We start from the raw sequence: 17712 nt of genomic DNA, 5'->3' as shown, positions 1-17712 counted from the left end.
TGCTGGGATTATAGGCGTGAGCCACCGCGCCCAGCTAGAATTTCTTGTAGACTTGGTTTCGTAATATATAAAATAAAAAGATTGGGATAAAATCTCAGGGTCTATGTGAGTTCTGAAATTCCTTAATTCTGTAAGTCCTCTCTTTGCTCAGCTTTTAAGGAGGGCACATACTTATATTAGAAATGGCATGCAGTGTAAAGCTTTTCTTTCCAGAATAAGAGATCACTACCACTGACATCGATGGAAACTGTCTGTGTCCTTAAGCCTGCATTGCTCAAACATCATATCTTCTGAGTTATTCCAAGAACAGAAGGAACAGTTTGAAGTGAACAAGAGGGTAAATGCCAGTGCCATAATTCTCAGATGCCTGTCACAAAAAATTGGAGACAGAGCTCATTACAATCAGGGATGATTTCTATAAAGGGATAATGAAGAGAAATGCTGTCAGGGAGAGTGGTTTTGAATAGAGGAGAAATCCAGAAGAAGGAATCTTCTTTTGAAATCTGACATCTTTTTTCCTTCTGAAATTCCAGTTTATATGACTAATTCTCTAGTTTACTTTGTTACATGTAGGCAGAATAATGAAAGCTATAATGTCAAGGACTAAAGAGAAATACACAGAAGACTGTCACATCATCATCATCATCAATTATATTGTTGAAAGCCTACCGAGTGTATGACACTATGCTATGAATAATGAGCTATTTTCTCCCCAACTTAGCTTACAATGCATTTCCCTTACCATCTCAGAGGAAAGGAAACTCAATCTATCTCCACTGTTGGTACTCTATCCCTTCATATGATAGGGAATACAGCCTGAAAGCGACCTACCACCCTGAGAACAGTAAACACAGGGGTGAATTTGTTCCTCCCCAGGGCATCTCTTTATTTCATGATATGTCATTTTCTTTCCTACTATGTATAGTGAATACAAAATTGTGACCTACTAAAAAGCTGTACATAAAACATTCCCTCTCTTATACCTGTATAGTCCTATACTGAACTGGCAATGTTAAAAACCTAATTAAAGTAATAGTTAAAGAGATAGATCAATTTGCAAAATTGGTGAGAGACATGATTTCTTATACCCAGGATTTAATACCAGGCAAAATAAAAACAACAACAGCAACAACTAGATATACACTAGTAAAACTGTTGGGGAAAAAAGGTAAAGAAAAGACATTAAAGCAGTCAGAAACAAAAGATAGATTGCTGATTGAGGATATAGGAAAAAATATTTTTCCAAGTATACTCTCACAACACCATCAGTACAAAAAACTTCTGTGACCTTTGATTATGAAAAAGTATGGGGAATTTCTCCAACACACCAACAACCAAATCAGATCTGCCACAGACACCAGCTGAGTGTCCTCCAATTCAATTTTGACACTGCCTGCCTGGAGATAGCATCAGATAGTGTCAGACCGACCCACAGTTTGATGATCAGTCTCATAAGATTGCCCCTTGACTTCAGGTGCCAGTCGCAAGAGCAGGTTGTTTTAACTGTGCTTTTAAACTACCTGCTATAAATTGGGGTTCTGAAACTCTCTCCCAGCTTTGAATAATTTGCCAAACTAGCCCACAGAACTCAGGGAAAGACTTACTTATGATTACTGGTTAATTATAAAGGTTATAGGAGGGGACATAGATGAAGAGATGCACAGGGCGAGGTTATATGGGATGGGAAATGGAGCTTCCATGCCCTCTCCAGGCATGTCACTCTCCAGGAATCTCCATATGTTCAGATTTCTGGAAGTTCATTTTGAATTCTGTATTTTGATGATTTTATGGAAGCTTCATTATGTAGACATGATTGACTAAACCATCAATCATTAGTAATCACTTAACATTCAGCCCACCTCCCCTCTCTGGTGAGGCCTAGAGTTCTAACCCTCTAATCATGCCTTGGCCTTTCTTTGAGCAGTATCCATCCTGAAGTTACCTTATAGCGGCCATTCATCAGTCATCTCATTAGCATACCAAAGATGCTCTTATTACTCTGGAAGATGCAAAGGAATTTAGGAGCTACATGTCTATCAGGAAACAGAGACGAAGACCAAATATATATCTCACAGTATCACACCTATAAGTAAAAGTATTTAGACTGATCTCAAATTTCTTGATACAGCAATGGAAGCCATAAATCAGTGGAATCTTTAAAAGCATTCAAGGAAAATAATTTTAACCTTCCATTGTATACTATAAAACTATAAAAAAAGAATGCTATTAAGTTTCAAACAATAATAATCTATATTTACTATCAAAAAACTCATGAAATAGAAAATAGTCCTAAAACTGATTGTATATTTAGAAAACTGCATTGTCTCAGCCCCAAATTTCCATAAGCTGATAAGCAACCTCAGCAAAATCTCAGGATACAAAATCGATGTGCAGGAGTCACAATGTGTGAAAGTCACTATTATTGGTGTGCATTCCTACACACCAATAATAGACAAACAGAGAGCCAAATCATGAGTGAACTACCATTCACAATTGCTACAAAGAGAATTAAATACCTAGGAATATAACTTACAAGAGATGTGAAGGACCTGTTCAAGAAGAACTACAATCAATCCACTGTTCAAGGAAATAAGAGAGGGCACAAACAAATGGAAAAACATTCCATGCTCATGCATAGGAAGAATCAATGTTGTGAAAATGGCCATACTGCCCAAAGTAATTTATAAATTGAAAGCTATCCCCATCAAGCTACCATTGGCTTTCTTCACAGAATTAGAAAAAACTACTTTACATTTCATATGGAACCAAAAAAGAGCCTGCATAGCCAAGACAATTCTAAGCAAAAAGAACAAGGCTGGAGGCATCACATTACCTGACTTCAAACTATACTACAAGGCTACAGTAACAAAAATAGCATGGCACTGGTACCAAAACAGATATATAGACCAATGAAACAGAACAGAGGCCTCAGAAATAATGTCACTATCTACAACCATTTGATCTTTGACAAACCTGACAAAAACAAGCAATGGGGAAATGAATACATGGTTACAGGGAGGGGAACATCACACAGTGGGGCCACTTGAGGGGTGGGGGGCTAGGGGAGAAATAGTATTGGGAGAATTACCTAATGTAGATGACAGGTTGATGGGTGCAGCAAACCACCATATCACATGTATACCTATGTAGCAAATCTGCACGTTCTGTACATGTATTCCAGAGCTTAAAGTATAATTTAGAAAAAAGAAAGCCAAAAAAATAAAAAATAGATTTTTTAATGAAACTAAAGAAGGTTTGATATGTGAGGTAACTTAGAACATAAACAAAGTTGTAAACATGTAGTTTTAGAGAATCTAAATCAACATAAACTACCTACAGCAATAATAAAAATATTTAGTTTGTGGGCTCCAAAAGAGATAGACGTAATTGTAGAAAGTAATAGCACATAAACTAGGAAGAGAATAAAACATTCAGGGGTAAAACACTGAGATCTTTGTATTGTTTATTATAAAAAAGATGTTGATTGAGAGATCCATCTTTTGCCTAGGATGTCGACTTCCAAAAACCGCATCATTACAAATTTAAGTATAAGAAAAATTCTCTGATGCCATTTTAGAGCAGATATTACAGGGCAACCAAGTAACCTGAAATCTAAGACCCTCCAAGGAGTAATAGCCTGAGTTCTGGTGACCTATAGGAGTGCAATAGTAGGAAAACATTCTAGAATCTATGTAACAGGGCAAGGAAGGATAAGCCATCTATGCTTTTTTTTTTTTCCTTACAAATTTCTAGAGTCTAAGTGTGGGCTAGAATGAGAATAGAGAAACTATGGGAGCCAATGACATAAGGGGAGCTTATACCAACTCTGCAGGTCCTTCTCCATATACATACACCAAGGTCATGAGAGAGACTGGGTACAGTGTAAGAGACAAAAAGCACTGCTTTATTGATGCACTCATAAAGAATAAGTGCAGCCACTGATTCATATAAGAAATGGACCCCTGCCCAAAGTCATCACCCCAACAACAAAAAAAGTCTTCAGGTATTGAGAAGGGGCAACAAAACATATTTTCCCCAAGGTATACATGAAGACAGAAGACAACACAATGGCATCTTTAAAGCAGTGAAAAATAACTTGAAATTGTCAGCAAAAAATATCTTTCAAAAATGAAATAAAGATATTTTAAAACAAAGAAACTGATAGAATCCATTTTCAGCAGACATTCACTAAAAAAACTTTAAAGTTCATCATGAAGAAGGAACATAATATCAGACAGAAACTTGGATTTGCAAAAAGACATAAAAATCTTTGGAAATGGTTAAAACTAAGGAAAATATATATTTTAATTATTTATTTTAATTGCTCTAAAATTACTGTATAAAGGAAAAATAGTAAAAGTATACTGTGTAGCATATGTAACAGTAAAATGTATGACAACAATGACACAACATATAGGAGGGAAGAATTAGGAGCATAAAGTGGTAAGTTTCCTATATTACGCATAAGGAGGTATTTAATGCTATTTGAAGGTGGGATGTTGATATGGTTAGTCTTTGTGTCCCCACCTAAATCTCATTTTAAATAGTAACCCCCATAATCCCTAAAATCCTCACATGTCAAGAAAGAGACCAAGTGGAGGTAACTGAATCATGGGAGTGATTTCCAACATGCTATTTTCACGACAGTGAGTGAGTTCCCATCAGAACTGAAGCTTTTATAAGGTGCCCTTTTCTTTTTGCTCAGCACTTCTCCTTCATGCTGCCTCTTCCTTCTCCTTCACCTTTCCACATGATTATGTTTTCTGAGGGCTCCCAGTCATGCTGAACTGTGAGTCTGTTAAACCTTTGTCCTTTATAGATTACCCACTCTAAGGCAGCTCTTTTTAGCAGTATGAAAACAGACTAATACAGATGTGATTAAAGATTTATAGTCTAAACCCTATGAAAATTGCTAAAAAGAGTTTCAATTTATCTTTGAAATTGTCTCCACACAGAGTTGTGTTTATATATGTAGGAATGTCAGTCCTCCATAGTTGTTCTTCTCCAGGATTTTTTTGGATAGACTTTGACCTATGCATTTCAATATAAATTTTCAAATAACCCTTTAAATTTTCACAAGAATATCTGTTAAGATGTTTTTTAGGGTTGCATCACATATTAAGACAATTTGAGCAGAATTAATATAATTACATCCACGTTTCCAATCCAAAAATGTGGCATAATTCTCTATTTGTTGAGGCTTACCTTGAAGTTGTCTCCACATAGAGTTGTATTTATATGTGTAAATACATACTTTTTTGTTTTATTCTTCTGTATTTCAATTTTTGATGATGTGTTAAGTTGTATATTTTTTATTATTTTCATTTTCTATTAATTTTAGTTAGAAATAATTGGTTTATTTCTAGGAAACTTGTCAATTCACTTGTTAATTACAATAGTTAATCTATATTCTCTTTTGGGTTTTCTACATTAAAAATCATACCAATTATCAGCAATGGCATATTTACGTGATTATTTCCAATACATACACATTTATCTGGTTATCTTACTTTATACTGACTGGAAATTCTGATCAAATGTTAAATATATGTGATTATAGCAGAAACCCACATTCAGAATGAAGGCCTTAATTCAGAGGAAAATCCTGCAACTCAAGATATTTTGTTTTGTTTTGCCTTTGTATTTGTTGTTAATCATATTTTATTAGGTTAAGAAAGTGATCTTCCATTCCTTGTCTAAGATTTTTCGTTATAAATAGGTAACTTTTATTAAATTATATTTCTGTATTGTTTAAAATAGTCATATGGCTTTTCCCTATTGTATTAATATAATAATTACCCTTATTTATTGCCTAGCACTAAGGCAACTTTGACAACTTAACATTATTCATGAAAATATATACATATATTGTATATATGTAATGTGTAAAATACACGCTAGAAATATACACATACACACAAACATCGGTGGTTTTGGAGTGGCAATCTTTGTTTAGGAGTTTTGCACCAATGTTCATGCAAATTATTGGCCTTTATTTTACCTTTCTTATAAATTCTTCTTCAGTTTTGGGAATCAAACATATATGAATCTTCAAAAGCAAGTTCAAAATTATTCATACTATAAAGAATTTGGCTAGAATAAGCAGCAAAAGAAAAATATAAATAAAAGGAAATATGTATTAATATTTTTGTTATACTTGGGGACTTAATTTTCTATAAAAGACTAAAGTGTTCTCATATTGCTAAAATTTAATATTTAGAACAAATTTTGCATTGATTATATTATTAAAATTGAGTTATATAGACTATTTTAAGATACACATTATTACATTGGCAAACCTGGCTACACCTACGAAAAATTTGAGAAGTGAATTGAACCATGTTATACATCGTTACCTGAATGTTTATGTCCTTTAGCCATACTTATTGTAATAACATATTAATAAATTTCCTATGTTTTTAGAGTATCATCTAAAAAAAAATCATATACATTCTTGAGATGGTGAGTTACCTATCCTATTGATCTTATGTTGAATCACAGGAACAGTGCCAAGGGTTAGAAAAGTGGTATATGTAAGATGTGGCACAGTGTTTCTGAGGATATGATCTCCTTTTCCAGGGAAAATCTGTGTGCTCAGATATTGAATCTGAACAGGAAAAATTTTATATATCATAGAAGACTTTGAAGTATTTTAGCCTTGAGTAAGAATACAAGTCTTCTTCTCCTTTCATCCTGCTCAAAGAGAAATAATTCTCACTTGAATCAAGGCCTGAGAATTATTCTGTGGGATTAGGCCTAGGAGCTCTACTCAGTGAGAGGAGTATTTTTCTGGCTTGGCTTAGGTGTTGTTTTTGAGTGGGTTGGTACTTTGAAATGCTTTGTATCATTAATCTCTTTCAGGCTCATTTTCCAGTGAGGCTGTGCAGTAAGATAGCCCAGTGTATCCTTTTACCTCTTCCAACACAAAATGGTCAAATGGAAACATGATTCATAGAAAGACTAAGTCAAAGAAAATATTATTTAAGTTTGGCTTTAGTCTTGTCCTCAGAGGCAAGAATATTTCTCATGGCTGAATTGCACCTCAGACATGTTTGCCAAAGAATGGAAGTTCATATCAATTTGAGGCCAATACTCTGAGAAATAACAATCAACAAATTTAACTGGAGCATCTTCAGTGTAAAAAATACACCTGACATATCTAGAGGACTGGATGGCAGTATCTAGGGATATTACTTAAATCTTACTATATCAAGTACATAGCTAATAATTTGTATTTATTTAGTTATAAAGTGTTGTAGGATATATTTAGTGCTATAAGCAAGTTAGAAATAAAATAATTCAGTAAATTCAAGGAAGAAGAGGGCACAATCAGTAACGAAAGTTAAAAAGAAAATTCTAGTTAAGATGTAATCTGTTTATCAATACTGTATTAATTGCATTACAAATTCACTCCTGTGAAGGAGAGTGTGTTGATGTAAAGGATAACTGTATTAAAATAATACACCTTTGTCATGTACACAAACACAAACACACACACTCACTTACACTCGTCTAACCAGTTGTACTATGCTTAACTCCTCTATGTGCAAAGAGGAAAATATGATGAATAAGAGCAATAGATGCAAAGTCAACGTTAGTGCTAATAATATAATTTGTGTCAAGTGCCCTTAGAGCTTGATATGTATTAGGACTGAACTTTTATATTGAGAACATATGATTATGACTCTTAATTAGCACATTGTTATTCTTGCATCTATGAAGCTTCGGAAAAGAATGGATCTAGCAGAATGGTAGAGAAAAGTCATCTCCCAATTTCCAATGCAAAAAAAAAAAAATCCTTTCTTTTTATTTTAAGGCAGAATGGTATTACCATTTATGTAACCTCTAAAATAGAAATTTCTCTAAATAGTATTTATTTCTTATTGGTAATTGCATACCCTATATTACAAAACAGAGTACTTACATGAATGAGGAACTCATGAAGTATTTTTGAATTAGGCATTGGCAAAAATAAATAGTACAAACTAATAACACAAGAAATGACATATTATCTGTAAAGACACTGCAGTTTATCTCTATTTTCAAATAATCAGCATAGATTTGTTGTTCTTTTCAGTCATTTGTAGTCTCTCTACCTATTAACTCATTCAATTTTTTTACACTTTCTTATTAAGAATGTTTATTGCTAGTAAAATGGGTAAAAATAATATATTAAAATGTATTATTGCTTTTAAAGATAAATGTGGCTATGTGCAGTGGCTCATTCTTATAATAATCACAGCAATTTGGGAGGCCAAGGTGAGAGGATCACATGAGGCCAGGAATTTGAGGTTGCAGTGACCCATGATTGCACCACTGCACATCAGCCTGGGAGACGGAATGAGACCCTGTCTCAAAAGAAAAAAAGTAAATGTGTCACTTTATTTAAATAATTACATTCTCTCTTATAGTTCACATTCATAGATAGGGTCACAGAATATTTTGTTGATTTAATCATTTTTTTAAAAAATGGTCACAGAAACTGTCATTCAGTTGCCTTCCTGAAGTAATGATTCAATTTCACTAAAATGGCTATTCTACTACACAATTATTCATAGCACTACATTTGTAATTTTAAATAAAATAACTTAAAGCCACGAAATCTTACAAAATGTTAGAAATAAGGGGCTTTTCCTATATGAATGCAACGTTTGATTTACACTCACATCTGACAAGAGGTTAATTTATTAATGAGCTGGTTGATGCATAATAGAGTAACAATTAAGGGCCCCAAGTTCTTGAAAGATGACTCTCAAAGAACAACATTATTCCAGGAAATTTTATTTGAAGACACAGGTAACATAGAATTTTAAACAAAGATTGAAGGGATAATATATAGAATTTAAACTAATATTAAAAAACTCATCAAATATAGACAGTTACTCTGACTCAATTAAATCAGTTTTTTTGGCAAGGAAATACGCACTTGTGTAAATTGACGACTGTTTAGAAAAATGACCTAATATGTCAAGAAAAACATTAGTGAGTGAAATCCGTCCAGGAAAATGTTTTTGTGATTACTTTTACATTGATGTACTGGCTTGTCTTTATTATCTGAATCAGCTTATGACTATTGTTGATAGGAAAAAACTTATGCATAAGAATTCAGAGAATTTTTCTTTAATGATTAAAACCCTGTGGAAGGGAAAGCCCATGATACGATTATCTTAGTAAACACTATCAGGAAATGCGAAGCATAACAGAATTGCTATGGTTCCTCTCCCATAGTTTTATGTAAAAATATATATTTGATTTATAAAAGTAGTTTATGTCAAAGCTTTAATTTATTTCCCTGGTTAACAAATATTTACTGAACATACACAATGAACAAAGTATTATCCTAAGTTAGAGAAGTGTTCTGTGTCAAGGAGTTTAATTACCATGCCAAAAATAATAAGTAAAGGAATAATTATAATAAACATGGTAAGGATCATTATTTTATAGTAAAATACTATACAAAGGAAAACTTAACTAATTGTTTAAAGAACATAAGAGAAAAATCAATAATGATTTCTTGCATTAATGTACTCATAGTTCATAAGAATTCAATGAAATCTTAAAATAGAAATGAAAATAAACTTAAAAAGACTAGAAGCCTCACAGAGAAAAGTAAATATAAGGAAATAGAATAGATAGATTAAAAAACAGAATAATAGAGAAAGAGAAGCTGTAAAGAGCAAGGTTTGCATGTCCAATGTCATGTTGTACAGTCACCAGTTCATTGATTACTCTGTGTTTTTTTGTTTGTTTGTTTGTTTGTTTGTTTCTCCAAATCCCATGCACTTCTCACCATGGATTCCTATTTTTTAATGTGTTTCTGATGGCAATACAAGATAAGAGGCTATGATGCTGTAAATAAAGATCCATAACAGATAAATGATTTGCATTTGTCTTGTAGAAAGTAAGAACTGTTCATTATTTCATGCAAGAAAAATGACAACATTTTTAAAGCTGTTACTCTAAACATTTAGGATAGAAGAGAACAAAGTAAAACTAAATATTAGGAAATACGATAACAACCAGACTGGAGAACTTTTGAATCTTATAGAAGACAGGCAATGGATTTATAAAGGAGCATTGAAGGTGTTATTTCAACATACTTGCACATCTGTTGGAATTAGGAAGCTCAAGCAACAGAATTTTTTTTTTACATCTCCTTGGTTATGCATATGTAGTTTAATCTACTTGGGAAACTCTTAACATCTAAGTTGAATCTCCTCTCTGAGGATGTTGATGACCACCGGGCTTTCAGAAACAAATAACTGGACATTTCATTGAAAAACATTTTCCCCTACAGCAATTTTGGTGCTTTCTGATTACTTTAAGTGCAAGTGTTTTGATATTTTTCAATTCTTTATTACTACAATTTTGCACGTTGTATAGGAAATGGAGTATGTTCAATTTTTTCACAAGTTAAATTCATTTACATGAAAAATTTCAAGAATTAATGGCTCCAAAAAATTGAATGAGTGATGATTCTATTACTTAACATTAGTAGAATAAATAAATTATAAGAGGCAGAAGTATTTAGTCCTGCATGTAATGAATTTGTTGTAATTAGAGTCCGATATGACAAAGAAAGACGTAGTTGAAACTCTTGGAGATAGAGGGTAAAATGATGGTAAATAGAGGCTAGGAAGAATAATGAAGGGAAAGGGGGTGACGGTTAACAGATACAAAACTAAAGTTAGAGAGAAAAACTATGATCTAGTGTTTGGTAGCACAAAAGGTCAATTATAGTTAACAGTAATTTCAGGTGTATTTCAAAATGACTAAATGTGTTGGATTTCAATGTTCAAAAGACAAAGGTATGATAAATGCTTAAGGTCATGGATGCCCAGTTACCATGATTTGATCATTACACACTGTACGTTTGTATCAGAATACCACATATACCTCATAAATATGCACAGATAAATTTTTTTAAAAATAAATTTGTTGTAATATTAAATGTTTCAAATGAACAGCTATGAATATCACTTAGGGTATCTGAAGAGTTTTGTGAGTGAAGGCGTAGGTTTAGGAAGCACCAATTCCAAGAGAGTTCTTAAGTCGTGAGAATCCAATGTGGTAAAGGAAGAACACATAAACATTGCAGAAGAACTTTGGCCAGAATGTATGCAAAACCAGTACAATGAAATGGTTACAAGAGAAGGCTAGATACTTACAATGATAGATAGCAGTGACCAAAGACAAAGGAAGAAAATCAAAGAGAATGTTGTCACAAAGGATAAAATGTTTTAAAGATACTTAAAAAACTAAGTCTTAGGGGCCAAAAATAAATATATTTACTTATCAAAAAGCAGAGGGAGACACAAAAAACTAGAAAATAAAGCAAGAAAAGAATAAAGCACAACAAAATGACATAAATTTTAAAACAGTTATAGTTAATTAAGAGACAATAATTATTCCAGCTAGGTGGGTCATAGAAGGCATACCCAAAGATGTGTTATCAGGGTTCTTGTGACCAACGTTGTGCAGGTGAAGCTGGAGGTTTGAAGGAGTGAAAGCCCCATATGGAAACATGAGGAGTAAGAAAGTCAGAATTCATTTAGGTACCCATAAGTTGTTCAGAGTGAATGGATCGTAAAGTTTAGGAAAGGGGGCTGGGTAGAGGTGAGACTAAACAAATAAAAGAGAAGTCACAACATGGTCAACCCTCTATTCTATGCTCAGGAAGTTTGGTTTTGTCCTAACAGTTATGAGGAAACATTGACAGATTTTATGCAGACAATTTACATGGTCACATTTTCATTTTATATACTCCATTATGTTGTAAATATGAGAGTTGAAAATATTGCAGGCCAGGAACATCTTTTGGAGGCTGGCCTTTCTTTTAAAGTAGAAAATTAAGAGATTCTGCGCTAAAATTGTCAGCATGTGGAAACAATGCCAGCCTGTGGAGTTGCAAAAGAGAGGGAAAATTGAAGATCTTTGGGAGTTGTATAGTGTCTCTAGCAAGACTCAATATGTCAGAGCTCTAGGGTTTTGAGCAAAGCTGTGAATTTTCTGCAAATAACTATTCTGTTTTTAAGAAACAGATTTTGGCTTGTCATTGGGCCTCCGCAGAAATCTAAAATTCGGCAAACTGGACTGTTCTTTATGAACTGGGTGTTATCTGATACAGAAAGTCATAAATATGTGATGTGCAACAGCATTCCGTCATTAAATGGAAGCAATATGTACAGATTGTCCTCACTTTGCATGGCTTCAATATGCACAAATTTCAGTTACCAGGATTTAGTTAAACACCGGTCCCCCAACAACACGGTTCAAATTCCAAGCACTGTGGCATATTAACTTTGAGTAATTATATGACATATAATCGTCACTGGTAGTTCTTCAATCCACAAATAACTATGTAAATAACATATGGGCATATGATCAGTGACCAATCATGTAACTTTTTTCAAAGCCCGTTTATGATTGGTCACTGAAACTGTTATTCAGTTCATGTTCAGACAGGAAAGAAAATATTTATGTTGTCTCTTTATCTTCCAGTGATAAACCTCTATGGATATTGACAACAATTGATAATTAAGAGGGAATTGGCCAGCATAGATGAAAGTGTAACAAAGGAATAAAAAGTGATATTCCTGGAAAACTGAATAACACCTCAATAGAGTTATAGAAGAAATATCTGAATGTTAACACTACTGATATTGGAAAAACCCTGAATATGTGGAGAGAGGAATACAGCAAAGGTGAAATAATTTATACAAAAAGTGATGAAAAGTATGATGATATCCCTGGGGAAGTTCCACATTAAAAGAACTTTCAGAGATGTCCCATGACACTGTAAGTGTAAAATATACCAGTGTGGTGGCTCACACCTGTAATCCCAGCACTTGGGAGGCTGGGGTGGGTGGATCACCTGAGGTCAGCAGTTCGAGACCATCCTGACCAACATGGTGAAACCCTGTCTCTACTAAAAATGCAAAAATCAGCTGGGTGTAGTGGCACATGCCTTAATCCCAGCTACTTGGGAGGCTGAGGCAGGAGAATCACCTGAACCCGGGAGGCGGTGGTTGCAGTGAGCGGAGATCACGCCATTGTACTCCAGCTTGGGAAACAAGAAAAAAACTCAGTCTCGTGAAAAAAAGAAAAGAAAGTGCAAAATATAAAATTTTGTAAGCTGAGACAAACTCAAAAAGAAGTATGGCAATTTACCAAGACATAGATAAGATGACCATTCTATCTCTAAATTACGTAATGAGAGGAAGGCAAGCACTGTTCAAACTGCTCTTGATGAGATTTTACAAAGAAATAAAACACTTCAATTCTCAATGTATCAAATGTTGTAAATCATAATGTTTCTTGGTAGAAACAACTCTAATGGCTTCCATTTGGTCTTTCCCACCATAGTAGCCCTTGCCCTACCAATCAGGGAGTCAATTAGGGGTTCTGCCAGCTGCTCAGTATGTCTATGTCAATTATGCATTCTGGCACTGGGAAAATGACCACAGGATGAGTTCAGAACCCACTGGACCCATAGACCAAGAGCTGTCTCTCAAAAGGAGAGTCATCTGCAGTAGATGGCAAGTCCTTGTTCGAAAATCCTAGAGGCCTCCACTGTAATTCACCAATGGGGGCCTGCCCTACCAGTCAGATACTTACATTTAAGTATATATAAATTATATAAACATATATAAATAATATAAACTTATATATAAATAATAAGAAACTGTAAGTCAGACCTGAGCTAAAACTTCATTAATTTCCTGACCTCCATAATCCCCTGCTTTAACTGGAGGACCACAATGACATTTTGGGTCCCCTGGAATCAAAGTTAGCTCAGAGCCAGTGCCCAGTAGTCATTGAAATGCCTGATCATTTCCCTCTCCCCAATGCAGTCACCCTGGTAAAAGGCCATAGATCTCCTTGGGGAATATTGAAAGAAAGATTAATAGCATAAATGTCGGTAGTGTACTGAGGCCCTTCCTCAACAGGATGCTTCCTCCCCTTCATTCAAAGGGCTCTGGGTCTGTAAACGGTTTTAGGTCTGGAAATTGATTGAGGGGCCATGATTCTCTGTTATTATAAATCAAATTAATCTTTTGTACACTCAACCTGGAAGTTTTCTGCTTATATAAATTAAGTAAGAATGCAGTAGGCTTCCTATCACTTTCACTTCTAGGAACACCATGATTAATCAGCCAATGCCAGGGTTATATAGGAGCCAGGCTCTTCTGATTGCCTCTTTGCCTATGCTGTCCATTATGGTAGCTATGCTCACAGTGCTTTTGATGGTAAGTGCCACCACTTGACCCCTGCCACCTTGGGGTACAATTATTCCCATGGCATTTATATTTTGTAGGTGAGTAACTGCAGTGTTTACTGTAAGATTTGGCATAGAGAAGAGCAATCACAGAGCTCTTCAAGGATGCTGCAGGTGCTGCCCTCACAAATCTGGTTTGCAGAATATTGATCAAGAATATATCTTCTGGACCCTTACAGCTGTGATGAGTAGGTCTAAAGTGACTGATCCACTTCAGTATCCCAATCACCCTAAGCCTTGGATTTCTTATTCTACATTAAACCAAAGGAGATCAGACATTTCCAGCTTGCTCACCATGGCCCATCTTTTAATTCATATTTTAGCTAACCAAGCAAATGAACTATTAAAATATTTTTTAACTCCCCAAGCTACAAAGTTAAATGTAGAATACATGCTTAGTGTGCCCAAATCAGTACTTCAGCCTGATCCAACTCTATGTTCCTTCAACCATTATCCTATAACCTTAATACCTTTTCTCATACTTGTTCTCCAGATTTCTGCTTATGTGAATTGGAGAACACAAGCAGATCTTTTGTAATGTAGCACACCTCCCTGTGGGTCACACTCTGAACCTCACCTTTAGGGGCTCTCTGGGACATTACTCTAGTTATAGATCTAGAAGCAAACAGGGCTGTTGGGGGTGGGCCCTGAGGAGAATCAACATTGTCTTGCCTGGCAACTGCCTCAGAGGAGGCCATCACTGTTGCCTCAGGCAGTACAGAGCTTTTCTCCTCAGACAAAGGTGGAAATGCTGATGGCAGCATGGGTCAGGGAGGGTATGTTGTCACTGCTGGGGATAAGGAAGCTATTTTCTTCTGGCAAAAATGTTTTATCAGAGTTTAAAAGCTGAGTGTCTCCAGCTTCATCAGGGCCCTCCCACACATCCCCATTCCAAGTTGCAGGGTCATGAATGACCCCACTTTATAGTAGACACCTGGTGAGGCTGGGTGTACACATTTGTTGCAAGTCAGTCACTCTCATGATAAGAGTTTGCATCTGTTTTGTCACAATTTCAGCTCTTACTCTATAGGAGATAAGACTGTCACTCAGGGAAAATTTAGTAGACAAGATTAGATTAGAAGATTTCAGGCTCTGTATCTGCTTCTGAAGCCAGGAGTTAGAGTCCCTGAGTTCATTATTTTCTTGATCACTTTGTCCAATGAACTTAGAAGCAACCAGTCAGCTGCATTATGTTCCTTGGTTCTTCACATGTGGTCAAAGGTATTAGGTAAAGAGTTACTAAACACCTTACCTCTCATGAGTGGTGAATCAAGAGTGTCAAATGTATTTATTTTGCATAACTCTGTAAACAGTTCTTGCTAAGGACTATCAGTGTTCTCCATACTATTTGAAGTAAAGTCCTTAGCATTTTGGGGTCTAATCACAGACTTAATCCAAATACCCCAAAACCAATGAAAGAACATCATTCTTAATATTGTGTTCCTCTAGAACCACTCCTGATACCAAAATCTATATTAGTCAAGCTTCTCTAGAGGGACAGAACTAATAAGATAGTGGTATATATAAAGGGGAATTTATTAAGGAGTATTAACCCACACAATCACTAGATTTCACAATAGGCTATCATCTGCAAGCTGAGAAACGAGGAAGCCTCTCCAAGTCCCAAAGCTGAAGAACTTGGAGTCCAATGTATAAGGGCAGGAAGCATCCAGCATGGGAGAAACATGTAGTCTGGGAGGAAAATCCAGTCTCATCTTTTCACATTCTTCTGCCTGCTTTTTATTCTGGCCACACTGGCAGCTGATTAGATTGTGCCTACCCAGATTGAGGGTGGGTCTGCCTTTCCCAGTTCACTGATTCAAATGTTAATCTCCTTTGGCAACACCCTCACAGACATGCCCAAAAACAATACTTTGCACCCTCCAATCCAATCAAGTTGCACTCAGTATTAACCTTCACAACCTCAGAGAAATTAGATATCCTTTTGCACCCAAATATCTACGATTGGACATATATGAAAATAGAATTTAGAAATCAAGTAATTAAAATATGGGGAATTATATATAGAATATAATTTTTCTTCAGTTGGTAAAAGATTAAATTGATGTAATATAATAGAAAATACAAGTCAAAATACAAAAAATAGGAAAATAAAAAATATTTAAAGGAGTGATCAAGCCAAGTGTTCCAACAGATGTCTCATAATGTTTTTTCCCAAAGAGAAGAACAGAAATAGAAATTCCATTTGACCCAGCAATCCCATTACTGGGTATATACCCAAAGAACTATAAACTGAACACCTATGTTCATTGCAGCCCTGTGTACAATACCAAAGACCTGGAACCAACCCAAATGCCCATCAATAATAGACTGCACAAAGAAAATGTGATACATATACACCATGGAATGCTATGCAGCCATAAAAAAAACAATGAGTTCGTGTCCTTTGTAGCAACTTGGATGAATCTGGAAACTATCATTCTCAGCAAATTGACACAAGAACAGAAAGCCAACACTGTATGTGCTCACTCATAGGTTGGTGTTGAACAAGGCGTATACATGGACTCAGGGAGAAGAACATCACACCCTGGGGGCAGTTGGGGGGGTAGGGGAGAGACAGTATGGGGTTGGGAGGAGGGGAGGGCGGGGAGGGCTATCATGGGAGAAATGCTAGATATAGTATGCACCTAAAGTAAAATAAATAAATTTTAAAAAAAAGGAATCAGAAAGATGAAGATGATTAACATATTCTTGCATAATGCATCTGTTAATGCCTCCTTGAATCTGTGTGCTGCTGAATGGGATGGGAAATTATTTGAAATGTCTAGGAAGTCCATGCCACTGATTATGGGTGAAAAATGGCTTCATACACTTGCATAATAATTATAAATGATGTTAAAATAATTATTTGTGATATGAAAAAATAGAATAAAGGAAGATTATTTGTCTATGCAAAAAAAAAAAAAAAAAGAAATGTTGAAGATCACTTCTTGGTCTTTTGGTTAAGATCAACTGTAGTATCTATTCTTGTCAGTTTAACATGTGATACATTGCTTGTCTGAGACAACACATTAAATGGACTTTTGGAACTAGGAAATGGACTAGAAAGTTGCTCCGTTTACTCCATACCACACATTGATTTGATATTGCAGTACTTCCAAAAAGAAAGAAAGAAAAAAGAAAGAAAGAGGCCGGGTGCGGTGGCTCACGCCTGTAATCCCAGCACTTTGGGAGGCCGAGACAGGTGGATCACGAGGTCAAGAGATCGAGACCATCCTGGTCAACATGGTGAAACCCCGTCTACTAAAAACCCCGTCTCTACTAATACAAAAAATTAGCTGGGCATGGTGGTGTGTGCCTGTAATCCCAGCTACTCAGGAGGCTGAGACAGGAGAATTGCCTGAACCCAGTAGGCGGAGGTTGCAGTGAGCTGAGATCGTGCCATTGCACTCCAGCCTGGGTAACAAGAGCAA

General features: G+C 35.4%; 1 non-coding gene across 1 annotated transcript; it reads left to right on the top strand.

The window, feature by feature from the left end:
* The first annotated feature begins 17221 nt into the window (after nucleotides 1-17221).
* LOC116537317 lies at nucleotides 17222-17416 on the top strand. Its single transcript, XR_004263070.1, has one exon. It is a non-coding gene; the product is annotated as a U2 spliceosomal RNA (small nuclear RNA).
* The last annotated feature ends 296 nt before the right edge of the window (nucleotides 17417-17712 follow it).

Source organism: Sapajus apella, unplaced genomic scaffold (assembly GCF_009761245.1).
Source record: "Sapajus apella isolate SASKATOON/1434 unplaced genomic scaffold, GSC_monkey_1.0 scaffold108, whole genome shotgun sequence".
NCBI lineage: Eukaryota > Metazoa > Chordata > Mammalia > Primates > Cebidae > Sapajus > Sapajus apella.
The sequence above is the reverse complement of the archived record's forward strand: the minus strand, read 5'-3'. Positions and strand labels throughout refer to the sequence as shown.